This window comes from Athene noctua, chromosome 2 (assembly GCF_965140245.1).
Source record: "Athene noctua chromosome 2, bAthNoc1.hap1.1, whole genome shotgun sequence".
Taxonomy (NCBI): Eukaryota; Metazoa; Chordata; class Aves; order Strigiformes; family Strigidae; genus Athene; species Athene noctua.
Window position 1 is genome coordinate 9,160,003 of NC_134038.1, and position 26,812 is coordinate 9,186,814.

General features: G+C 43.7%; 1 protein-coding gene across 3 annotated transcripts in view; it reads left to right on the forward strand.

Moving 5' to 3' along the window:
- Positions 1-946: 946 nt before the first annotated feature.
- Positions 947-26,812, forward strand: part of ST3GAL1 (ST3 beta-galactoside alpha-2,3-sialyltransferase 1) — an 85,087-nt gene continuing 59,221 nt past the window's right edge. Inside the window, exons 1-3 of one of the 3 annotated variants that reach the window (XM_074898398.1) lie at positions 947-1,101; positions 25,075-25,174; positions 25,479-26,684. The gene's annotated coding sequence lies outside the window, so the exon portion shown is untranslated. The remainder of the gene's footprint in view (positions 1,102-25,074; positions 25,175-25,478; positions 26,685-26,812) is intronic. The other 2 variants (XM_074898399.1, XM_074898400.1) reach the window with 2 other exon arrangements.

Here is a 26,812-nt window from a genome sequence, read left to right on the forward strand (position 1 = left end):
GGCAGTTTCAGTAAGTAGATTAATAACCTATAAACTCATCCCCTTCACGAGGGGAGTCGTGCACCGGCTATCCAGCACTGAGGAACATGTTTTCAGAGCTCAGGAACACGTTCCCCCCTGTGACATGTGCTGTGGCTGTTCACCGTGCATGTTACACTGCCTGTGGGGGAGGAGACTGCAGAGGTGACCAGAGATCATTTGCTCCTTTGGAGGTGCTATCACCCCCCCCACTTCTCGTCTTGGCTCCAGTCTTTACACATCGACAAGAAAAAAGCCAGCATTATGTTGTTAAATAGTTTTAGCAGACACTTTATCAGTTGAAAGTCTCTGGGGGAATTCTTTAATGGTGCTGTATTCTTTTTAATTCTATGGCCTTTTATCGTCACCTTAAAAATGTCTGATGCTGGACTGAAAGAAGGTATTATTTATTATGTACTAGTTTTTTTTATTATTATTATTATTATTATTATTATTAACGATGCAACGTACGTTTTCTCCTCTGAGAAGCATGGAATCTCTCCACTTTCCCTGCGGTGATCACCTTTGGGATGCACACAGCGCAGGACTTTGGGGGTGGGGGGTGAGAATACAGGTATTTGTGGGTGGTGACCCCTGAGGGAGGTCACGTCGGGAGCAGGGAGCTCAGCCAGGCGCCGCTCAGGGGGAAGTTTGGGCTGGCGACCCTGAGCCCCCCCCAGCCCCCAGCCCCCAGCCCCGACGGGCGCGGCGCGCACCTCTCCGCCCCGCGGGCGCGCAGCCCCGCTCCGCGGCCCAGGGGGGGGCGGAAGGGAGGGAGGGGTGGGGAGGAGGGGAGGGAAGGGGAGGAGAGGCGGAGGGGGTGGCCGCCCCGTTACGGCCTTGCCCCGCGAGGAGGAGCCCCCCCCGCCGTCCACGTGGCTGGGGGCGCGTTGTATGAGCGGGTAGGAAGCCCTGGCGGGGGGGAAAGGGGAGGGACGGGGCGCCCGGAGAGGCTCCGCGGGCAGCGCAGGCAGACAGACAGACAGCGAGGCGGCGGCGGCGGCGGCAGCGGCAGCAGCGACCGCCCCCCCGCCCTTCCCTGGCCATGGGGCTCGGCGGCCCGCCGGCTCCCCACGCCCCGCCGTGAGTACCGCGGGACCCCCCCGCCTCCTTCGCCTTCCTGCCCGCTTACCTGCGAATCCCCCCGCTCCCCCCTGCTGCAAAACCCGCGGCGGGAGCCTCCCCCTCCCTTCCAGCTCCTCGTTCGGCTGTTAAGTTGCTTTGCTTTGTAACTGTTATTATTATTTAGAAGCAGGGGCTGTCCCCCGCGCCGGCGGAGCTTGCGGCATCCTCCGGCGGGTGCCCCGGCCGTCCGGAGCGGGGAGGCTTCGCCCCATCCCGCCGGGATTCCCCCGCTGGAGGGGGGGGCAGAGGGGAGGCTGCGGGTGCCGAGCTGGGCTCCGGAGAGAGGCGATGCTCGTGGGGGGGCCGGCAGCGGGCACCGGCGGCGGGGGGACGCCCCCCGCTCCTCCGCCCCCCGCTGCCCCCCGGCATCCCCCGGTCCGCGGGGACCGGTCCTGCCCCGCGCGGAGCCGCTCTGCTGCAGGGCGGGCGCTGGCGGGCGGGGAGCAGCGGGAGGGAGCAGCCTGGCGAGTCCTACACCCTGTTTTTTTTGTTTTGTTTTATTGTATTTGATTTATTTTTTTTTTTTTTTTTTAACCCCTTTGGGTAGGCTGTGCGGCGAGAGAGGAAAGCCGATATGACTCCGTTAGAGGGGAAAAAAACCAGTCTGTCTGTCTTAGGTACCCGCTCGCACATCTCTGCTTGCAGAATTAATTTCCAGTGGAGTATAAATAACTAATCTTCGAGGTCAGCAGTTTGGTTGTTAGGTGTGTTTTTATTGTACTTGGTGTATTTATCTGTATAGCAACCATACATCCCAGGTCCTTACTGTGAATGCTTTTAGTCTTGGCATAAATGAAAACAAACTGGAAAAAAAAATGCCTTGATGTATATTTACTCGTTTGAGACAAGATTTTTCAACTCTTTGTAACGGTTGGGCTTGTTATGTATCCAATACACTGAAATAACTCATTGTATATGTAATATATGTAATTGTAAGTCTGAATTATATATTTGCCTGCTGGGCACACATGTTAAGGAAAAACCTCCCTAATTATGGATCTTTCAGAGAGATTGGAAGGGTGACAAAGCCCTTGTAATCTTTTGGGTCAATTTTCATAAGCTCCAAAAGCTCTCTTTGAAAAGGAAATTAAATTTCAGTGTGGAAAAGGGACAGGAAATTCAAGGATATAAAAAAGAAAGTCCCTACTCTACTTTGATCCTGTCCTCAGGAGTTCATTTACGTTAGTGCTCTACAGTGACATAAGTTAAAATGAAGAGTTGCCTTTAACTGGAGTCTTCTTGCCTCTTGGCACTTCAGGAGATACTCAATTAGCAGTATGCTCCTCCAGTATATTATTTACATGGTTTTAGCTGGAGGGGTGACTCTGTGTGAAGCATCTGCTTTGAAATATTTGGATCACTACATTCATAGTGTGCCATGCCACCCATGCCAGCCAGTGCCTTCCACAGCCAATACGTTCACCCCTCAATTTTTACAGCTCGATCCAAAGCCAGCAGTGCTCTGCCTACTGTTTGTAATGTCTCCACAGAGCTGCTCTTATGTTAGGAAAAAGTTGGGGTTGACCCCGAGTCCTCTTGCCTGCTTTTGGCAACATCACGATGGTTATCTGCAGAGCACAGCTCTGCTTGAGGTCCTTTCTGGGCTTATCTGGGAACCTGACAGTTTTTAATCTGTTTGAGCACATGTTCAAGGCAGTGGCTGGAGGTGGAGGAGGGAAGGGTTGGATGTGAATAAAAAACGTGGATTTGTTTATTAGTTAAAGGCACTTGTTTTCTTGATTATCCTGGAAACAATAAAACCCCAGCGTAGGTCTACGGTGAGCTTGGTGCTCTGTTCCGCTCCCAGTTTCTCCATTTGCTCTATTTTGGTGCTGCTGTAAGGTAACATTTCAGTGGCAGCAGGTTTAAATCCTGTGCCTCAGCAAAGTCCCAGAGTATGGTCCTGCCAAACCAGCTTTAAAGCTACTGCTAGATACCACTAGATTTTTAAAGTACACTTCTGTCTAATACACATTTATTTTACCTTTCTGCTAGTAGGCGTCTAAGAGCATATAGTCCCCGAAAGAGCAAAAGAAGAGAAACATCCAATTCCTTATTCTTTTGTCTCACTCAGTTGGTGCACAGACTGACTGTGCAGTAGAGACAGCAAGTTGCCCTGATTGTATGAATTTTTCACACATCCCAGCCAGAAAGGAACTTGTAGCCTTGTTTGCAGTTTTTCTTCCAAACTTGATGATATTAATAATGTGATGGCATCTCGATTGAGGAAAGTAGCTTTTAAAACTAAACGTGATTTTATTATAAGACTTTGTATCTGCTTATCAGTTTGCCTTTTTTTTAAATGTAAAACTGGGAGTAAGTTGAGGGGAAATTAGGGTCATGCAGATGGCGGTTCCATCTTCTGTGTTATAACAGCATCTTTTATGCCAAGTGCATTGCAAATGCTGCTGTTAAATGATAGTAGTAATACGTTTTTATTAGGAGCTTCTTTTAGAAATATTTTCAAAAGCGTGGTGAAGCAGAAATGTGCTTTTAAAATCAAAGGAGTACGAGCAAATCTAGCTCCATAGCGTATTTCAAGTGCTGTTAATCCCACCACCTGGTGGAGCTTTTCATGGCACCGGCTGAGGGAACTCTGAATAGGATGCATTTTTGTCTTGTTTCAACACTGGCAGACGCTACATGTAGAGTTTCTTTAACTTTTTCTTTCTCATACCAGACTTAATTATTTTTCTGTATCTTCTATATGTTCTATACTTTGCAGAAGGCAGCATAGAACTATCAATGCCTCATCTGAAACAGCGCTCCTCTAGATAGATAAATCAGTGAAGTAGGAGATAAATTTCTTCCTTCATGTCCTTGTCTTTCCCTTGCAGTGCACTTTTTTCTCTTTTTTTTTTTTTTTTTTTTCAAAGGCAATACGATGCTGGCATTGAACATGACTGTAACCTGGGCATCCAGAAGCTATTTGTTTTCACCTAGGAGCACTTCTTAAGTGGAAGAATTCTTTTTAATAGCCAGCCCTTCTTCCAAGATATTCTGAAGCATTTCAGTGCAAGTCCGGTTAGCTTTGTACTAATAATTTTGATACAAATATTACTAAAAAATATTTGTTAAACAGCCTGTGTACAATCAAGCTTGCAAGGAGTAGAGAAGCAGCTGTGTTTTTGACTGATCTGAGATTATTGACATAGTTTAAAACATGGGTGTAAATTCCACTGAATAAGGCAAAGTGTGGCAGAGATACCTTTGCCCCTCTCTGAAGTATGTAATCCTGCCTAACTGCATCAAAGCCTGTCTGTCACGGTCATGTTATGCCTGATAACTGCTAAATGAAAATCAGGGTAAGTAAATCACAGGTATGCAAGTTAAAAATAACTCTAGGACTCTCTGTCAGCTCACACCTCATAGTTGTCATGGTTTAACCCCAGCTGGCAACTAAGCCCCACAGAGCTGCTCACTTACTCCCCACTGCTGAGATGGTGGAGAGAATTGAAAGAGTAAAAGTGAGAAGATTCATGGGTTAAGATAAAGGCAGTCTAACAGGTAAAGCAAAAGCTGAGCATGCACAAGCAAAGCAAAATAAGGAATTCATTCACCACTTCCCATGGGCAGGCAGGTGCTCAGCCATCTCCAGGAAAGCAGGGCTCCGTCATGTGTAACTGTCACTTGGGAAGTCAAACATCATCACTCCGAACGTCCCTCACTTCCTTCTGCTTCCCCCAGCTTTATATGCTGAGCATGACGCCATATGGTATGGAACATCCCTTGGGTCAGTTGGGGTCAGCTGTCCAGGCTGAGTCCCCTCCCAACTCCATGTGCACCCCCAGCTACTCGCTGCTGGGGTGGGGTGAGGAGCAAAAAAGGCCTTGACTCTGTGTAAGCACTGCTCAGCAGTAACAAAAACATCCCTGAATTACCAACACTGTTTCCAGCACAAATCCAAAACATAGTCCCATACTAGCTGCTATGAAGAAAATTAACTCTACCCCAGCCAAAACCAGCACAGTGTGGAATTACTTACAGCAGTGAGAAATTTCCTTGTCCCATACAGATGTTTCCTGAGCATGATGACTAATGCAAGAAACGCAGATTTGCAGAGAAGTTGTTGTTGTAAATATTTTGTAATGTTTGTAAATATTGCTCTTACTGCATAGCACTGTGTTAGCAGACAACAGACTAACAGAGGCTTGAGCTAGCCTAGGAAGGTGGTAGCTCCCGTCTGCCTCTCACGTGGTGGTAGGCACGATATGCCTTGTCTCACCGGTGAGAGGGATAAATGCCTTTGCGGCCCATCCAGAGCAGGTCTGCATCCCTCTCTGGGCCGGGCTGGTGTTTGAAGGTTGATTCAACTCATCACCCCGTAGGTATCTGCTCTGTATCGCCCAACATGTTATCTGCTTCAGGGAACTGTGAATCACATACCAGGCTTCAGGGATCTTTGCTTCTTAACCATAGTTGCTGAGTGCCATTTGAACTGCCCTGAACTATCTGTCTGGTCTCAGGCTTCAAGGATCTTTGCTTCTTAGCCATAATCACTTAGTGCCATTTGAACTGCCCTGAACTATCTTGTCCTGGTCTTCTGGAGCTGGGCCAGAAAGGCGTGAGACTGACTCCTTGTGTCATACTTGAGGTCCTAGGAAGGTGGCTTTGTATATCAGGCATCTTCAGTGGCACCTGAAATCTGTGTTTGACAGCTGAATTGACCCTGTAGGAGCCAGGTGTGCTTTCTGGTCACTAACCTTTAACTTATGAAATAGATAACATTATCAATAAAATGGCTTCTATTTAGGAGGTAAGTACATTAGAGAGGAGTTGTCTCCTACCTCATATGTCTCCTTGCTCTGATAAGGGCTCTGCACCACCCTGGCACTCATCAGCAGCCACAGAGGAACTGCCATCACACTACTGGTCACCTTTTCCCCACTTATTCCAACCTCCTCTTTTCACTGGTTGCGAGCATCCTGTGCTCTGGTTTGTGACTCAAGTCACTTTGTGGAAAATGTCCTATAAGCCTTTAAAAGCTCTTGTAAGTCAAGGCTGCACAACACCCACAGCTGTGAAATAGCTGCGGAGTGTGGAAAATGTGGGGCCTTGGGGGACAGGGAGATCTTTTTAAAAGAAACTCCCAATAACATCGGTAGAACCTTGCTCTGAAGTGTAAATTGAGATTAGGGATGTTGTCAACTGTAAAGACTGTAGTAATTGTTGAAAATGCAATTCTGGGGGGAAAGGAGGGTGAAAAGCAATTCGTTCCTGGATCTGCTGTGCTTTGAAGTGCTCTTGATTAAGCTGCTTCATCTGGACTGACATCCTTCCTCTGGGAGAAGAAGACTTGTGGCCTGTGTATGAGATGACAAAGCCTTTGGGCGGAGTGAGGGTGTTTTATTTCAGGAATTCTGTAAACCTCATAAAACCACAGCTGTTTCTGTTGGCTGATCTCAAGGTATCGCAGAGAGCAAGAGGCACAATGTAAATGGTTGTACCCTGCGTCTGGTGACCGATGTTTCAAGTGTAGCTTTCTTGCTCTGAGGACATCATCTCAATAGAGCCATTGTTTTTTGTAGTAGCTTTTCCATTTCTTTGGAAGACCTTTGTTCCAGCAGTAGTTTTCAATGCAGGCTCAGCCCTCCATAGTTTTCTGCCCCAAAGGGTTTGAGTGAAGGAGGAGTGAGTGGCTGTGGTCAGATCCCACAGGTTCCGAACGTGACCTTCCCCACCTTGCTGGCGCCTAACACAGGACTGCTGCTGGTACGGAGGTGACCACGCATACCCCAGGTATCCCTAAAACTCCTGAATCCCATCAGTCCTTATCCATCCCTTTGGAGGATTGTTCTGCAGAGCAAAAACCGGCACAGTGAAGCTGAGGTATTAAATTTGATGTGGTTTTAAGTCTCTGGACTAGATAATTGCTACTGACATTTTCTCAAGATCAGTGGATTTTAAAATTTTTTTACTTTTTTTTTTTTTTTTTTTTTTAGCTGTGGTACATGAACACAAAACAAAGGTTGTTCCTTTTAAAGGACACTATATTATTTCTAGAGGCTGGATCTTCAATCAATGACTTAATCTTACTTATCTGAAATGCTGTGTGTGCTGACACATCAGTGCTGTACCAGCTCGACAAAGAAATCTAATTCTATCAAATCTGCCAGCTCAGTTAATATGACCCTGCCAGGGAAGCATAAGGCGTCACCTCCAGGTTTTTTTAGTTATGAATCAGGTTCCCTATCTCCAGCTCAAAATCAATACATAACACCTGTGGCCAGATTTGGATTTCTTTTTTAAGCTACCTTCTTGCATCCTGGCATGCAAAACCATAGATCAAACTGGAAGATGTCATCTGAATATTTGGGTTCAAACATACCAGTTTGAGTCCTACAGACAGTCCTTTAGGGTTAGTCTTGAAGCAGAGACCTGCATTACTTCATCCTGAGACTTCTACAAAGTCGTACTTAAAGAACATGGTATAGGGCTACCTGAAACTTTAACTGGATCTGACCTTACAGTATTTGTCTCTTATGCACCCTATGTACATCCAAAGCTGTCAAAGTGCAAGAGGGGCATCCATGCCTATATCTTAAATTCCTTTATTCTGATGGGATACAGTGATGCCTTTTATGTGAGCCGCACTTGGGCAGGTATATAGGCTGCAGCCTGCATGAGTGTGAGATTTTAGCTGCTAAGACTATTGCTCCATGCACCTAATGTTTTCTCTTATTAGACCTTGATTTAAATCAGTTTGTGCAGATGAACTGACTTAGATTTTTTTCGTGGCAAAGCTGAGAAAAATATTGGTTTACACTGAATCAAAGCAAATCATAATTAAACAAAGGCAGGTCAAGATAATTATCGTTTTGATCAAGTGAGTCATTCTTGCTTTTAGGTTTACTTAATCTTAATTCCAGGTCCACTTCAAACTCCCAGGTAGTCAAAATTACTCATTTTGAAAAAGCCAAGAAGAAAGTTTGCTTTCAGAAATGTCAGAATGATTCCTCTGAATTTAATGTGACCTGCATTGACACAGTTTATGCTGGCCGATGGCAAATCTGATATTATACCTGAATTTGGGGTTTTGTTTCTTGTCTCTTTGAAACTATTTTTGTATTGAAGTTATTATTCTTCAAAAGGTTCACTCAGCTTTTCTCTTCAGGGGCAATTCTGTGAATTTCAAGTAAAGAAAGGATCTCTCCTGCTTCTTGGCCTAATGCTTATTAGAAGAATTAGAAATCTTGCTTCTTGATCTCTCTCTTCTCTTTCCCCCTTCCACATCCTCAGATAAAATTTACTCTTGTTGAGAAGCAATGACTGCATGATCAGGTCTCCCGTGGCTTCACTGGATCTTACAAAGAGACGTGCTACTCTTCCCAAACTGTTGGCTTAATCCTAGCCTAAAAATTCACCGTGAAAAGTAAAATACACCCTGAAAAGTAAAAATGAACTTTTGCTTGTCCTTTATCCCATTAACAAAAGTTCAGCATCAAACTTCAGATGTTAGTGCTGAGGGCTACTTAATATCTCTAGGGGATCAAGTAGTAGCACAGGTGGAAACACAAAGCAGGTAGATACCAAGTTTGCAGACAGGACATGGTGACACATATAGTTCAGCAGCTGAGAATGCCATAATGAATGAAGTTATGCAAGTTATGATGAAGTTATCTCACGCTCTGGAGATTATGCTGTAATGGTAACATAGAAATTGAAGAAAAAATTGCATTAGCCTTTGGTTTCAGCTGGGACAGAGTTAATTTTCTTCCTAGTAGCTGGTGCAGTGCTGTGATTTGGATTTAGTGTGAGAATAATGTTGATAACACACCGATGTTTCAGTTGTTGCTGAGCAGTGCTTATCCTAAGTTCAGGATTTTTCAGTTTCCCATGCTCTGCCAGCGAGCAGGTGCACAAGAAGCTGGGAGGGATCATGGCCAGGAGAGCTGACCCGAACTAGCCAAAGGCCTATTCCATACCATAGGACGTCATGCTCAGTGTATAAACTGGGGGATGTTGGCCAGGAGGGGCCAATTGCTGCTCGGGGACTGGCTGGGCACCGATCAGCAGGTGATGAACAATTGCATTATGCATCACTTGTCTTTTCTTGGATTTTATCTCTCTATTTTTACATTCTTTTTCATTATTATTATTATATTTTTCATTATTATTGTTATTTTATTTCATTCACCATCTGGGGTTAAACCAGGCCACATTTCTAAAAGGTCAGAAGTTAAACAGACCCTTGCAAAAACTTCTCTTGCTTAGGAAGGTGAGATTCCAATGTACCGTGGCTCTTATAAAATATCATATGGAAATCAAAGTCCTCTTTTGTGGTGCTAAGAGGAGGAAAAGAGTTTGAAAGGGTAGTGTGGGGATGCTTTATAAACTTGGCAAAAGGCAGATCCTTTCTTTTGGGCCACCAGAAATGCCCGTGGTGTGACTTGCCCATGTGACTGGGGACTCTGTAATGGGTTCACAGGGGGAACGCCAAGGCAGGAGGCGCAGCTGTGGGGCGAGAGGATGCGGCTTTGCTTCAACATCTCATCTCCAGACTTATCTCCACTGATGTGCCCACAGAAGTACAAAACATGTGTGAGATACTGAGAGCTTCTTCAGAGCATCAGGGAGAGTTTTCCTGGTTTTATCTCCATTCTCTCCTTCCTGAGTAGACACCAAAATGTCCTTCAGTCCTGCTGTTCTGGTACCCTTCTGTGGTTTTTGTCTCTTTTGCATATGTTCGTCTCATCAACCCCGCTTCCACAACTGCTCCTTGCTAGAGGAGAACAGACCGTTTCTGTGGCTCCCACCACACCCCTTCCTCTGCTTTGTTTTCTGCGGCCAAGGTCAGAGCAAACCAAGACCTCGGGAGAGCTGGGGACGCTTAAACTTTGCATTTGAGGACAAGTGTGTGGTGGTGGGAGGACACACGTGGCTAGAACCTGGAGTCAGCTTGGAGAGCCAAACCCTGTTCTGTCTCAGCTTTCTGCTCCATCCTTGTCAGCTGTAAACAACAGCGTTTTGCTTTCCTGGAGGTTGACTTCAGCCTGTAAAATATCTAGAGACTCCAGTAAAGATATAAACGTTTCCCTTTTGACCAACAGCTTGATGTTGAATCAGAAAAGTAAAAGGAAATCTTCAACTGCTTGGACAAAAGAAAGGGCTTTAGACATCAGATGCTGGCTTTAGCAATTCACTGTCTGCCCGTCTGTTGAGTAGTGCAATCATCAGAGATGTGCAAAAGCACTGCCGATGCAACAAAATTGTCTACTACAATGAGGTTATTGTAATACTGCAAGGATCATGCAGTTTGGTGCTTTTTCCATGTGGCTGTTGGTGCACTGCTTTAGCTTGCCTGGTTCCTAAGACCTTACATAGGAGTGTAAACTGTCATTGACTCATTGTGGCTGTCAGCAGATTTTCTGTAAATACTGCAAAAATATGGAAAAATACATATGCAAAATTAGAAACTGCTTCAGACCAGAAATGATAAAGGAAAAGCCTCTATCATGGTAGCAGGATGAGTGAAATAGCAGCAACTACACAAATCTGATAAAACTGTGGGGATGCTGGAGCATAGCTGTCCTGCCATCTCAGATGGCCACTTCATTAGCTTGCTAGGGCAGGGAGATGTTTGTGTCATCTGGGAGACAACCTATTAAAGCAAACCCTTTAGAAAACATACCGATTACAGACAAACTTTGTGCCAGGCCGCCAGATTAGGTTTGATAGGACTTGTTTGACTATATACATAGTTCTGTGAAATACTCGGGTGCTTTTTGGACCCTTTGTAAAACTGGAAGTGTTTCATTCACCTGTAGGATATGTTGCACTGTAAAACATTTGAGGACACTGGAGAACTGTGATATACATTCCCGACTGAGGAAAAATGGGGTGATTTAGGTCTTTTACAAGGGGGAATTTCACTTAAGTTACAGGAAATAAATGTGGTAGAAATTGAGACACCTACTTCTATTTTTTAAATGGTCCTTCAAAATCATGGAAGTTTTCAGGAAAAAACAAAAAAATCGTTATATATATTGGTTCTCCAAGTGTTGCTGTGATTTGACGTAATGCTCACAATTCAGACAGTTAAATTACACCAACAAGAGTTGGGTGTAAGTGCCCAGTTAAGACACTGATTTGTGCCCTACCTAGGTTTCTCCAAAAGCGCTGTAACTCTGCCGTGTAAAATGGCCAATGCTTCAAACAGAAATAAGCCTCGAGCAGCTACATAAGTGGTTGTGAGGCCAAAGAGCAGAGGAGCAGGAGATGGATGCTGGCTGTTGAAAAAGTACAAGGTGGTTGAAAAACACAAGGTGATACAGTAATGGCAGAAGTGGCTAAAACATGTAATGAAACAAAGGGGTTTAGAGTACGTTGCCTGTCTAAAAGCCGAGAAGCTCCTGTCAATACTGAGTTGAGTGTAAGTACTGGCAGGGGATGTTGCTATGTAATTGCAGTTCATTTTTGGATTTATTTTTAATGGGGACAAACTGGAGGTTTGGATGAAAAAGAGCTGATAGGTTAGAATTACCATCTCGGCTCGTTCAGAGCGGGATGACCGTTTCACAGGGCACCAGGAGAAGAGGCTGCTCGGTTCTTCTGCTGCCATCTGACCTGCTGCTGGTGTAGGAGAGGAGCTTATGTGTTGTGCTTTGTTTCTATTGGCTTAAAAGGAGGACATACACTTTTCCTTTACCTGTAAAAGCTCTGGATGAAGAATGCTGTATAAAGCTGAAATTTTACCGGATTAAGCCAGAAATGCTCAGTGCAGTCACTGCCTGTATTGTTTCTTGAAGACCTTCCCCCACCCCAGTTTAGACAGCAGCCCTTTGTCCCTGTGGCTTAAAATACCCAAGTCCTGTCTGTGGGGACTGTCATCACACTAATTGACAAACAATCCTAAGAAGTTTGCCCCATTTAAAGTTACTATTTTGGAAAAAGGACCGTTGTCCTGTGAGAACAAGCCTGACCAAGATGTTGGTGCAGCAGAAAGCAATCCTTAGATTCTCTTCAGGCGAGCTGTCAGGGACTCACACATTCAACTTTTCTTCTTTTGTGTGTGTATGTGTGTGAATTCTTAAAATGCTTTGCTCAAAATGTAATTTCTCTGATTTATCTTACCACACACAAACTTGGAGGTTCTCTTGTATTTTACAAAAAAAAAACCCATGCACAGCTTCATTTTGGAAAATGGCATTTCATCAAGGTGTAATTCTCCCCTGAGGTTGTTCTCAGAACCACTAACCACATTTTTGGCATGTTTCTGAATTTGGAAAATAATTATAAGTCTGGCTGTTGTCTGCAAATAAACCTTTTATGCCTTTAACAGTCTTACTCAGAAATTTACTGGCTGTGATATGCAGAAGATATTGGTGTGTGTCCTCAGTGAGGAGCTTCTGATGGAGCAGACTGGAGGTGGAACAAGAGACCCCAAGGCAACCTGCTGGGTTTGGGAGTTTCAGGCTTGCTTGGCAGAGGGTGGGATTACCAGGGTGGCGTGTAACCCTTCCCATTCTTGGAAGAAGCCAGCTGGCTTTGCAAGACAGCTCTTCTGCAGGGTGAAACTTGGTGCCGTTAAAACTGGTGCCACCTGCTCCTGTGCTGCTGGCATCCTCCTCTCTTAAATGGTGAAAAGTGACACTCTGCCATTGGTGCCTGAGGGTCAAATTAAGGGTAAAACCAGGCAAGACTTGCTCGTTTTGAAAAGCACCCCCTTCACAGTCCCTCACTTCTGAACTTGTCAAAGCCCGGATGCCTTTTTACTTTGTATCTAATCAGGTTTCATTTGACAAGTGTAACTCCTAGAGAAGGAAATTCTGTTATTAGGGTACTGACACTTTTCTGAATATTAAAAACCCTCTTGCTTTTATAGCTGTCAGAATCAATCTTTCAGATCTCCCTTTCCAGCTGCCATACTCTCTTCTGAGCTGATTGCTATTCTTGAGCAGGTATATGGCAACATCGCTTTGGCTGGCACCAACAATATTGACTTCTGAGGAAATTAAGGTGTTTCCACATCTCAGACCAGGTGCTGTGTTTTGTTTTTAATCCTCTCTTCAAGTAACAAATGCTGCATGAGGTTTCACCTTTCTCCAAGAGAGAATAAGGTTGTGCACAGTAACCTTGAGTATAGACTTGTCATATCTAATGAGCTCATTAGGGCTTGATCTGCTCATTACCTGGAGCCTGTTGAAGGCAAGACCAAAATATCTCATGGAGACAGAGTGGGTATCATGCTTCCCTCTGAGTCAGCACAAGGATGTTGCTCAGCACGTGTGTTCAGATTGATTGCTGAAGCTGGCATCTGCTTAATTAGACTTACAGAGCTTATGACTTCTCATAATCTTTAAAACACATGGCACTTGTATGAACAGGCTTGTTGATGGTGGTTTCCTTACCCAAAGCCAACAGAACTCTTCAATCTGTATAGCAGAATACTTTTCTTAGAGCCATCAGTCATCATTGTCCAAGAATGCAGCTGAAGGTAAATAAAGATAACATTTTCTTCCTTACAAAGTTACCCTCCCCTTCCCAAAGGAAATTTTCATGGGTGTGACAGCCCTTGACAGTCCACTTATAGCTCCTATTGAATTTCAACTTCCTGTCCAGAGTTGTTGGGACATGTGATTGTTACAAGACTTTTTTTCTTCCTCAAAGGCCTTGGGATAAAAGATCCATGTCAACAGTCCATGGTAAAAGATTTCAAACCTAATGAGTGATCTTTAAGGCATGCGGCAGGAACCTGCAGACTGACTTGGGTGTGGGGAATGTTAATTTTTTTTTTTTTTTTTTTTTTTTTTAAGGAGGTGCAGAGCAAAACAGCACAGCTGGCATCTAGAATTAAAGGTGTCCTTCAGTCTGCTCAGTAGGCTATTTTGGGAGGCATAAATGATGTAAGCATCATGTCAGAGAGACTAAACTACTCCACACCAAATGAGAGTAGTATTTATGCAAGCTCATGCTATCCCTCTCAGCGGGTAACTTCTGGTTCTGCGTCACTTGTGAGACTTGTATCTTGATCTAAATAGGATGGAAACTTTTATCTTGGCCTCTTTCACCAGGATTCTCTAGGTGCATGCTCAGACTGGTATGTTAGCATCTACGTACCACAAGCACAATGAATGGCAAAAGTCACATCTTTTTGGTATAGTTGCACAGTGATGCTCAGTTTCATCAAGGTGGTGACTTGGTTTTTGATCATACTTGAAAATAAGCAAGGTACTCACGGACTTGTTTGTCTTTTTATTGCCTGACCTTTCAAAGGAGACAGTGGCAGGGGAAGGACAACAGTGACTTTCAAATGACATTGCGTTCATTTGAAACAATACTGGAATTCCTGCTGAGATGCTTCCTAAGGACGTTACATGCATCTGGCAAAAGCTGTGCTTATGTTTTCTTTAGATATATACCCAGAACTAGACAGAATCTGTAAGTCAAAGTGATTGTGTTGGTTTCTTGTAAAAGATGGTTACTGTAGTTCATTTCATGAGGGTCAGGAACCATGGTTAAACAAAACTTTACTCTTCCTGTGTGATTTGAAGGGGTGGGGGTTTTTTGTGTTGTGGTTTGTTTTTTTTTTTTCTTTCTTTTTTTTTTTTTCAAGGTTTATTAAATAACTTTGTAGGCAAAAGTATTTTGCAATGACAAATATCTTCTGTTGGGTGTTATCAGCAGCACATCCTTCACTCCTCATCTCAGAGTGCTTTAGACCGGATGGGATAGGGACACACTGAAGGAGAATTGCTATGTATTTAAGCAGAATTAGAGTAAGCCCAGCAAGCACATGGTTTGTGCTTAATTCCAAGATCCTGAATCTGATCTTGCTCCTACTAATCTCTAAACGGATTATTCCTGATTTACGCCATGCTGAACGAAATCAGAATCTGGCCCTGGAAAGCCTGTTTGTACTTCAGACATTGTCTCAAGGCAGCTGACCTGCAAATATGAAAAAGAAGCTTGGCTTCCCACAGGTTAATTGTTTAAATTTGTCAAGCTAAGTAGACTATAGCTTGTTTAGCACTGTTTATTTTAAACTAAAGACTCTTTATCCAGGAAGCTGCATTGCAAAATCTCAGACTAGAATCCATTTACCTCTATTGGACTAATAAGAGAGAGTAAGCAGAGGACCCTTTTTGGTACAACACAGTGCTCTTTATTTGCGTAATGCCTTTCGTCTGAGGATATTAAATAATTACTTCATTGCAATTCTGAAAGCTGTTCAGCCAGACAAGTCTCCTTAATGACCTGCAGTGACTCTAGTTGCGAGCAGTGAAGTAAAATTGAGCTCCTAAACTAGGGCCCTGGCCATGAGTGGCATCTGTAAGAAAAGGTCTGCATCCTAGAATGGGGTGAAGCTGTTAACTGGAATAAAGGCTATGGAATACCTATCTGCTGTGAATTGATCTTTATTGGCACAAGTTAAGCTAGTGACCACTGAGAGAAGTACCGAAGTCAAACACAGTTTGCTTTTACATTGTCATGGCCAACTCCTTTACAGCCCCAAATTTATATACTTTTTGCTTACGTTTTGACGGTCTACATGCTCATTTTTAAAGGCTGTATTTATATCATATTTGTATTTATATCATATTCTATGTCATGATAAAAGGAAAGTAGAATACACCTTTTCATAGGGCTGCTCCAAAGGAAACTGGTATGTTATTATATACCCATGCACATTCTCAAATGAACAAGTCACATTTGTCATGGCTGTAAAGCACAATTTTGGTGTAGTGACACACTTGCACAGTGTTTGAACTACTTAAATGCAGCCACATGTCAGAGAGCAAGATGGGTGGCCTCCTGAAATGAACCACCCTATTCCCTTTGAAAATTTTATTACTGAATTCTGTTGTCAGCTTTGATTTCCAAATAACTGTCTCTTTGCCATGACTGTTTGAGATGCTCCAAGCTTTAAAGTACAGTAGTGTTATATAGCAACCAGGGTCGTTAATATTTATAAACACTAAAAGCATGGGGACATGAGTGACTGAGTCAAATGTCTTAATTACTGTCTTTGAGAAGAGATGGTAGATGGCTGCCTCAGCAGACTAGCAGGGTGTATTCACAAAGGGAAGTGACAAGGCACATACAAGGTTGTTAGATGACTATAGAGGGTCCTGTGTTTATGGACCATAGGATACCTACAGACCATAATTCACCCAGTGTAAGTGAAAAAACTGAATTCTGGGTCACTGGTCAAGAAGGTATAGTACAGGAAGATTTTGCTCACATTGGTTCAGTTATCCCATATAAACATCTCATATTGTGGAGCTGAGCCACCTTTTTCTGACTGAGAGTGTGGCTACGGCATTAAATATATTGAACCAAATTTGACATGCACAGCCGTTTGTCTGGAAAATACCCTTAATTTTCTTTACAATGAGTAAGGAAGTCTGCTACTTCATCAAAGGCATAATTTAGCTTTATTGCTAGTTGCTCCAAGTTGTTAGCCATGACTAATGTAAGCCCTGCCTGTCTATCAGCAGAGGCTGGAGAACCTAATGACTGTATTCCTGGAGAACAGACTTCATTGATTCAAACTGAAATAGCTGGTGAGCAATGCTCTGAGGAGCTTGCATTGAGAATAAAAGCCCCAGATGACATTGTGTCTATGGTATTTATAAGGAACCCAGAAAATTGTGTAGTGAGCTCTGTATTTTTCTCTTTTCCACCAAAAATAATCATTCTCCCCCTCCTCTCAGGTCCATACCTCTTTGGTTTTCTATATTCACATGATATAAATCAGAGTAAGTGGCTCAGCCACGTAAGCAAATGTGCAATTTAGTGGGGGAATGAAAGCCCTTGCTAACCCTGCAGTGCTCAGCAAAGCTGTCCCCTCCTGCATCCTCTCCTCTGCATCAACGTGTGCCCCAGCCTGGGCCTGCTTCATCAAGAAAGAGCAGTGCTGAAGCTTCCTTTGGAGCTTTTGCTATTTGATTGAATCAAATTGCTCTAAAATTTCTCTCCATCTTTATCCACACTGTAGGGTAAGAGACATTTTTTCCCTGTCTCTGCTCTCAGCTGGTCTCACTAAGGCTGTTGCCACAGCAGGTGTAGAGGTGGAGAAACTTCCAAACGCACCATGTGCCAGCTATAAACTATACTGCCTTACCGAACTGCTTAATGTTGTTTAGCTGATATTTCTGTAATGTTAGGAAAAGTTGAATATTATTGGCCAAGCTTCATAATTTTCTGGTATTTCTAAAATGGATGCCAGCACTTGGAAATACTGAGTAATTTCTAATTGAAGGGATATGATCAGTAGGTGATTAGTTTATGAAGTGCCTTGGATGTATGCTGCGTTGTAGAGACAAGCCATCTGGAGCGAGCCTGTGGTTTTAGCTTCTGTAATGAGTACCCATGGACTGCAATGCCAAAATGACCAGCTTTATTACGTCGATGAAAATCTTGAGTAATTCGTTTCATTTTCACAGATCTAAATGAACTAAAATGGGAACATAATTTGGCCCAAAGTTTAAGTTTGATGTTCTTAATTATTAAACCAGGATCTTCAAGGCATTTTCCAGTATGCTTAATATAACCAGCCACTGCAAATCAACTATTGAGTTCCTTTCTCTGTCTGAGAGAAATTTTATCGAGTTTGCCGTGACCAGGATTTCACCCCATTTTGCCTGGAAGAGCAGCATGGTTCCCCTAGGTGTTTCTGGTATTTGCTGCTCCTCTAACCTGCAAGTGTAGTCCTCTGCCTCTGATCTTGGGGGTAGGCTGGCTGGGTAGAATAATCACAGAATCATAGAATAGTTTGGGTTGGAAGTGACCTTTGAAGATTCATCTAGTTCCACCCCCCTACATGGGCAGGGACACCTTCCACTAGCCCAGGTTGCTCAGAGCTCCGTCCAACCTGGCCTTGAACACTGCCAGGGAGGGGGTATCTACCACCTCGCTGGGCAACCTGCTGCAGTAATATTGTTTCACTAGTGGGGGTTACTGGGCAGAGGAGTCCCATCATAAATCTGTCCTAGTTACAAAGCCCGTAGCTTGCACTGCTGCAGGGTACCTGGGCGGTACTGTTAGTGGGTTCCTTCAGCAGTAGTATCTGTGTTGCCAGTCTTGTAGCTGCTGCAATTAATTACTCTAAAATGAAGATTGATTTGCAGTATCACACCAAAATTAATCCTCCCTCTTTCTGAAATCATCATTATAGTCTTTTTGCTGAAGTCCGATCAATCACGGTGATGTACAACGTTAAAATTTATAATCCTTAGTGCTGCCCTGTATCTGATATATCAAGGGGTGTAGGAAGGAGTGAGGGTGACTGAAAGTGGCTGAAAAACAAGTTCTTGAGAATGCTTTGATCTGAAGTTGAATATCTGTGCACCGACGGGGGCGGGGGGGGGGGGGGGGGGGGGGGGGGGGAGTGTACTTTTAGGAGAAGAGCACAGTCTGCATGTAAGTAGATGTATTCTCTTTGATGTGCTGAGATCAAGGTGTCAGAGCCTTTAACTGCTCATCTGGCCATCTTGTCTTGCATTTTCCCTCTTAATTTTTCCCTTGTGTTTGAGAATCGGTTTTTCCTCTTGTTCAGGGAAACATGCAAAACCAAGCCTCCTGCAACTCAAGCAAGCTGTTTGTTGCACAAAAGCAAAGAGGTACAGGAGTTTTGCCTTTGTAAAAAGCACATCACCTATTTTTCTTTTTTTTTTCTTTCTTTCTTTTTTTTTTTTCTTCCCAAACTTGTTAAGTGAGCAGTACTTTAATGAAGCATTTCGTGGAAGAAAAAAAAATACTGCAACTGCTATATCCTATCCTGTAGATTGTTCCCAGATCCCTGAAGGAAAGATTACTTACAGATTAAAGGCCTTACTGTTTCCTGTGTCATTGCAAAGCAAATAATGAGCAGGACTTGAAAAGCTCTAGTATCTTCTGGTTTGGACTACCACCCCTCTCAGAACATCAAACAACCATGCCAGCACTTTTTCGTGGTACCAGATGACTAAATTTCATAGCAGATTCTCTCCCAATTTAATGCTGCTAATGATTATGTGAATGAGACTTAAAACGTAGGCAAAAGTTTAAAATCTCAGAGTCAGTATTTGAACAAGTCTACAAGAAGAATCTGTTGGGAAGGGAAGCATCAGTTTAAAATTGTCAAGTATTCCAGTTTTTATTGTGATTTCCCCAAAGCCATGCAATCCATGGCAGACCCAGGAATAAATTGCAGGAATCAGGTTCTTGCTGTAAGCACGGACAAGCTGGCATGTGATGGACAAGCTAATGGTCTCTCTCTCAGCAAGAGGTGAGTCACTTGGGTAATTCCTTTTTTAAACAGCAAAACTGGATTTACGCTTCAAGCAGTCTCAGACAGCTGAAAAAGAATAAACTTCAGATTAAAACCTTGTGTTTCGTGTCATTATCACCTTCTTCCTTTTTCCCCTGCAGTGACAATGTGTCAGTGGATAACAACGGGAAGGGGAACTGTGCCACATGTGGGAATAATAAAAACTAGCAAAGTCTGTATTGTGAGGTCCCAATCTACAACAAGAAAAATGGGAGCACCTCTCTTGCCTTCTAATGTACAGGAGAGAAAAATGGCAGCAAGTTTAGATGGAGCATTTGGGCAAGCTGAGCGCAGATGTTCCCTACACAAGGTACCTCTTGGAGAAGGTGTGAAGAGAGAGAGAGATGCACACACAAGTATCTGTCAATCCATCCTTGATCAAGGAAAACCACTTCTGGCTGGCTGAAGTCTGTTATTTATGAAAAATCCAGAATATGTCTGTAATGCATTCTGCCGATACAAGCCTGAATCATTATTCTCTCAACTGCACTTTCTGACAACATCTGGTAACACTTGGCCCGTCTACCTGCAGTGCTGCTATAGGCACTGCTTTGAAAAGATGGGCTTCAGTGACAATATTGATCCTTTATTGTATAATCACAGGCTGAACACTGGTGACCTACAGTTTCAGGGAAACAAGATAACATTTATTTTATTTTTGTTCCAAAAAAAGTATGTGATACAATCCCCGATTCCAGCCTTTGAAGGGGTCCTGTTTGTAGACATTAGGTAAATAGAGACTCTGCTAATTTTTAAAGTGAACAGAAGGGGATAGACTTTGGATAGGACACTGGATTGAAGACGAGGTTTCGTTTCTATCTCTGCTGTAGAAGAGCTGGGAACTCCACTTTGTGGTTTTGCCAGCTATAGAATGTAGCTGCTGCTTTACACCTCTTTCAGAGGTTGTCTGGTTTTGATTAATATTTATTCTCTACCCCTTTTTTAAACGGGACATTACAGTAAAAATTTTTTGAACAGAGCTGGATGGGTCTGCAGAGTATACTGAAGTATTGATAGTCCTTAGGCATCTACTATTGAAGAGATGAAATGCAGATGGCTTATTCCATGGGGAATTCACAGATGCCAAAAGTTTAAAGTAATGAAGACATATGGGGAACCTTTGAATCTGCAGTACAAGGAGACTTTGGTAGGATAAATAACACTATGGGCTTTCTTTCTCTTTAAGGGTTCTCCATATCCCACGTTGTACAAACATGACTGATGAGATGTTAAAATGTGCCAGAGTAATATTCCTAGAGACTCTACTGTTTTGAATGGGGAAAGGAGAGTTTAATGCTTACTTGATCCTAAATATACCTATTTATAAAAAAAAAAAAAAAAAAAAAAAAAAAAGTGTGCTTCCTTTTGCTGTACAGGTTATTTATGATACCTGAGTTCTTGATATATGAAAGTCTTAACTAAATGGTTTTGGTTTTGTAAGCTACAACCTTGTAACCCTTAATATACTAAATGAGAAGAATGAGTTTGACTCACTGTGAGGCTGGTGAGACACTGGCGCAGGTTGCCCAGAGAAGCTGTGGCTGCCCCCTCCCTGGCAGTGTTCAAGGCCAGGTTGGACGGGGCTTTGGGCAACCTGGGCTAGTGGAAGGTGTCCCTGCCCACGGCAGGGGGTTGGGACTAGATGATCTTTAAGGTCCCTTCCAACCCAAACCATTCCATGATTCTATGATTAATAGCTCTCGATAGGTAGTAGACATGGTGGCAACTGACAGCAGTGTGTTGAGCGTAGGTGTCCCTCAGCAGGATTTGGTGGCCCTGCTTGGCAAAGAGGTGGAAGAACATCCTTGGAGAGGGGATTCAAGTGGGATGCTGCTGGCTGCCTGCCCATGAAAGCAGAGGTGAAATCCAGCTATGATGACCCTTCAGCAGTGAAGGTTGCATGGGTACAAGAATGAATCCCTCCAGGTGCACAGTAGTGTCTCACGGGAGGGCTGCCAGGCCCACAGTAGCTGCAAAGGTGTCAACCTTTCAAGCAGAAAACCTTGGTGGTCATAGGAATTACTCATGCTCAGGCAACTCTGTAATCTGAGGTGCCATATGGACTGCAATTACTCGAGTACCTACTCAGAGATGTTACTTTCATGCTTCTCTTGACATGCAGTGATGGAGAGTGGAGGGAGCTGCTACCACAACACTCATCTTTCTTTGGCAGGATGAAACCTGGAACAGTGTTCTCTCTGTCTGCTCTTGGTCACAGTGCTAGGAAGGGGGATGGAGATATGGTGACTGTACTCGTGCTGGGGAAGGTGTTTTCGGGTTCACAGGGCTTCCCCACTGTGGCAGCTCCGGTACATTTATTTTTCCCAGGCAAGTCTTTATTCTTCATTTCTGTGGCTCTTCAGGTGAGGAAGTTCTGAGAGCACTGTCCTCCTGGGTATCCTGGGCTGGCCGTGAGGACAAATGGGCAAGGGAAAGATGTCAAACAAAGTCAGTGCTCAGAGGAGCTGAGAAAACAAACAGCTAGGGAAAAAGCCTGGCTTCTGGGACTCATTTCCTTAGGAAGTACAATGTGGAGCACAAACATGTGGGATGACTAAGATATGAAGGAAAACCATGTTCGTGTTTGGCAACAAGCCCTGCCTTTCAGTGCTGAGCGTAGGGCTTAGTTTCTACGTCTCTCTCCAGGTCTCACACGTGTCTGGCTCTCATGGGGAAGACTCCCATTCCACGTGTCTCCTCCCAGTGCTGCCAGTTGACAGAGCTACAATCAATACTGGGAATAATATGCCTCTGCGTCTTCACAATTTAAAAATGACCTTGCAGAAGGGAGTACATTCTCTGGTGTTGCCAAGGGAATTGGAGCTTCATTTTCTTTTAAGAATACTCTAGTTTCTGTTAATTGGAAGAAAACTGCTCACCTTATGAAATGAAAGGGAGTGCATGAAGGACAGGTGTGGGGAGGGGAGAAGCAGTTCGTGCTCCTTCTGGAGCAGGGAGAATTTTCCTGTACTGGGAATTTGCTTAGAGTGCAGGAGATCAGGGTGGGATCCATCCAACCAAGTACAAGCATCTGCAACGCATGCACTGCTGTCATAGTTGGTTATCTGTCCTCCTTTTGTAGACTGCAAAGAGAAATAGGTATTTTAGCATGTGATTTGTCCCATTTTAGAGGAAACGTCAAAAAAATAGGCTCTGGAGGTGGGACCATCCCTGTGACAGTTAAAGAAGCCTTGATGACTTGCTCAGGTGTTGAGGTGTGACAGATCAGAAGGGTCTTTCCCCAGCATGGCTGAGTGACATCTCATTAACCTCTTTGCTAGGGATGCAGGTACCAGAGGGTAAAGGCTGGGGCATCTAAACTGAGGGAGCTAATACTGGTTTTGTGGTTTTCTTCTTCTGTGGAGAATTAAAGCCCTAGGGCTGTGTCTGTCAGGTAAGTTGATGGGAGGCTTTCAGAGCCCAAACAGTGCTGAGTTGTCTGCAACTTACTGAAAGTCAGTCAGAGCTGTGCCTGCCTGCTTATTTTATGCCGTTTAAAAAACCCAAACCAAACAAAACATTGTATTTTGGTGTCATCTATTGAAAAAGCATCTAGCACATAGGTGTTGTTCCTGTGGAAGAGTATGAAAGAGATGGAGAAGCTTCTTTATGGTCCAAAATTAATAGGAACTGCTCCTTTTTCCATAGGAAGGAAAAAAAGATTACTGGCATGATTGACTCAGAGCTGCCCTGCAGATCCCAGGACCCAGACTCTTTTTCATAAAAGCTTATTATATATAGAGTCAAATCCCAAATAATTAATCACTCTAAGATGCATGGCTTAGCTGAACACTAACTCAGCTGGTGTCTTCTGCCTGCATGTGCCCCCTGTACCCTCTCATAGATGAGAATGAGAGATCCAGACTGACCTGATCACAGGTGCCCGCACATGCAGTGAGTGAAACCTTCTGCAAAGTGTTTGTTTTCCACATGAGAAAACAACTTACTCAAGTATTTAATACTTGGCCTTGTCCCCTGCTTGAAAGGATGCTGTGAGCCCTCTGCCACTGGGCAAAGGTTAGCATTTTGTTTCTTGAAATGAAAGAATAGCAACAGTTATGTTCCGGTGAGGCGTTGCTGCTTCTCAAAAGTCTGGCTGACCCTGAAACTTGCCGCTGTGCTGCAAGGCAGAAAAGCACGGTTTCTGATGTGCCAGATACTGTATCTCATGCTTTGGGCTGTATTGCTCAGCCAAAGGGTTGAGGAGGCGATGGCTTCTCCTCTCTTAAAGAGCAACTTTCTGGTGGTTTTCTGAAGCACCAGTTGATGGCAATAACCTGAGGATGGAATTTCTCTTGCGCATATGTCTGATCAGTTGTTATTTGTCTGGCAGTTTCCCTTTGTTTACACTGTTCAGATGATTTTGCCTGATGTTTTGCAGCAGAGGATTCGTGAGAGCTATCTTCAGTAGGGTAGCTCTGCTGTGTATGCAAGTCACTGTTGATACTATAACACACGTTTGTCTTTAATTTGATAGTAAATTGCTCTTACACGTATTCACTGTCACTGCAAAAAAGTGGTTTTGTTGGCTTTTCTTAGGAAGGGATGAGGGAATGCAGAAGTGAAACTTCTTAGTAGAGAAATATAATTTCTGTTCTCTGCTGATAACTAAATATGAAAAAGAATGAAGTTAAAAATATTGGTCATTCTGTAGGGAAGTAAAAAGACCACTGCCTTGCAAATGCAGCTGTGGGATGTGAAAACATGACCTTTATTCAGAAGATTTTGGATTGTAATTCTGCATCATACCTCTGCCCTTGATGCTCCACTCTGTGTGTCTCTGTGTTCAACTCATATTTTGAGTATTTGTGACGAGCTGGACAGCTATCACCTTAGATATGATGTGATCTAAAAATCCTCTGAGACACTGAAATACTTGGAGTCAAGGAAAAACGTTGCTTAAGAGCACATGATGTAACTGGAAAGTCTGACCACAGAAAGCCCAAATGTCTGCCAGAGGCACTATTTCCTTAATTACCTAATTTTGGATGTTTAAGGAACTATGTTAAAACCAAAACCAAACAACTAAGTGTGGTCAGTTCTTTTGAGGTCTAAAATGACTGCGATGGATGATCCTTAGACTCTCATGATACATATGATTCCAGAAAAACAAACAAACAAAACTTTACTGATTTTTAAAAATCAACAGGCTGATTTTTTAGTTTTAAATTTTTTTTAGATTTTGTTAGCTTTTAAATCAAAAGTTTCATTTCATGTTGCTAGGAATGCCAAGTCTGCTTCACAGTGATACTTTCCTTATATCTAATTTTTGTGCTGAACCATTCATGAATATCTGGTTTCGCACAGTCTCCCAAATTACTGTCTTCCCGTGTGCAGCTTTGCACTGGGATGTCTCTCCCGTGCTCTGGCTGCTGCTGTTTCTCAATCCCAGACCTCAGGGAGTGACAGCTTCCCAGCACAAAGCACTTGCCCTGCAGCCCTGCTTTTGCATTGTCATATTCTAAATTTGTTTTCCCTTCTGACCTGCTGCTGCTGACCATGCTGACCCTGTGTCCTGATATATATCTTATGCTACCCTGAAATCTCATGCACAGGAAGCATCTGGATGTTCCCCTGCTGTATGGGGCATTCTTTCAGGGGTTTATCTCAGTTTCGTTCTGCTTCGTTCTGGCACAAAGCCCTGAAAAAGTAATCTGACTAACCCAAGCTCTCTGCAGATCCAGATCACCCGTCTCTTGCCACCCTTGAGATGCAAGTGATTTCAGCTGTGTCCACCTGCTCGGAGTTGGTTGTCTTGGGGACGTGAGCATTTGTCAGGTTTGGTTTTCCCCCTTCTCTTTGCTTTATCATTCACATCCCCTAGAAGAGGAACTGCAATTGCTAGGAGAAGGTGGATCAAGATATACTCAACTTCAGGAAATTAAGTTGGGGATGGGGATGGGATTTTTAAACATTCACTTTTAAGTATTCACAGTGTGGGGAGTGGTTTTGTCCCAAAGCTCTGCATTTGCAGGTTTTCCATTGCGAGAAAAGAGAAGTTAGCTTTGGTTTTGCAGGTGTAAGAGAAAATAAGTGTCTGTGTCTTCCTTCCGATTTCACAGTGGCTTTTTTTTTTCTCCAGTTTGCCTCAGCTGCTCTGTACAGGCTTGGCAGGTACTCGGCCCTGTGTGCTTTCTTTTGTGAGTGAACAATATATCCAACTAGAGGAGAACACCTTAATGGTCTGTTGTAATCATCTAACCAAAATCCTGGCTAAAATGTGCATCCCTCCAACCTGTGTATCTGCTGGGTTTGCCTCCTTTCATCCCATTTATGTGTGTGCTGGGATACTGGAGGCTCCTTGTTATGTGTTCAAGGCCAGGTTGGACGGGGCTTTGAGCAACCTGGTCTAGTGGAAGGTGTCCCTGCCTCCCGCCACAGGGAGGTGGGAACTAGATGATCTTAAAGGTCCCTTCCAACCAAAACCATTCTATGATTCTGTGATTCTATGCCACGAGTAGGGCAGGTGCTGTTGGTGCATCAAGAAGTGGCCAGGACCCCTGGCATCCCCACATCCCTGATAAAATACATGCCTAACATAGCCCCTCTAGGAGAATCAGGAGAGCCTTCAGTTGTGATGTAGTACCTTTTCCCAAGGTAAAGAATAATCTAAGTTCTAGACAATGGGTTTTACTTTGACATTGGAGATGCAGGTTTTAGTCTTGTAGAATATTGCTGTGTTGATAAGATTCATGATATTGTCATGGTTATCTTAATGGTGTTTCACCAAAACACCATTATGGGAATGTGAGAATCTCTTGCTTCATGTTTTAAGTTGCTTTCTAACTTTCCTATTAGCAGGAGAATCTTTGAGGTGTGATTCCCAGGGCTGAGACCAAAGGGTCTATTCCAAGAATTCAAAATCTCATGATTTCTGAGACCCGAGTGAAGGGTATTGTCCTGGTTCAGCTAGGGTAGGGTTAAGTTTCCCCAGCAGGGGGAAGGGATCTCCAGCCGGGTTACTCATACCATGCTGAGGTCAGGTCCGGTACGGCAGCGCAGGAAGCTTTCCTTTGTGGCTTTGGTCACGGTGAGCACGCGCAGAAGGCTGACTGTGTCCATTGCTGTATTTCTCTGTATATCTTTTGTCTTGTTTATTGTTATTACTGTTTATTGTTGTTGTTATTGCTATTGTTGTTGTTCAGATTGTTTATTACACTGTTGTATTAAATCTTTCCTTATTTCAACTCCAGGGTTTGTGCTTAACTTCCAACCCTGACCAGCTGAGGGTGGGGGAGGGACAACGGCAACGTGGTCCCTGGTCCCGGCAGGGCCTAAACCACCACAGGTATTTAATGGTTGGGGCTGCTGACATGCACCAAACCCCTCGGAGTATACCTGCAAAGAACACAAGCCTGTGAGAGACATACTTACTCATACATTATAAAGCATAATGTTTGCTTAAAACCTGGGTGA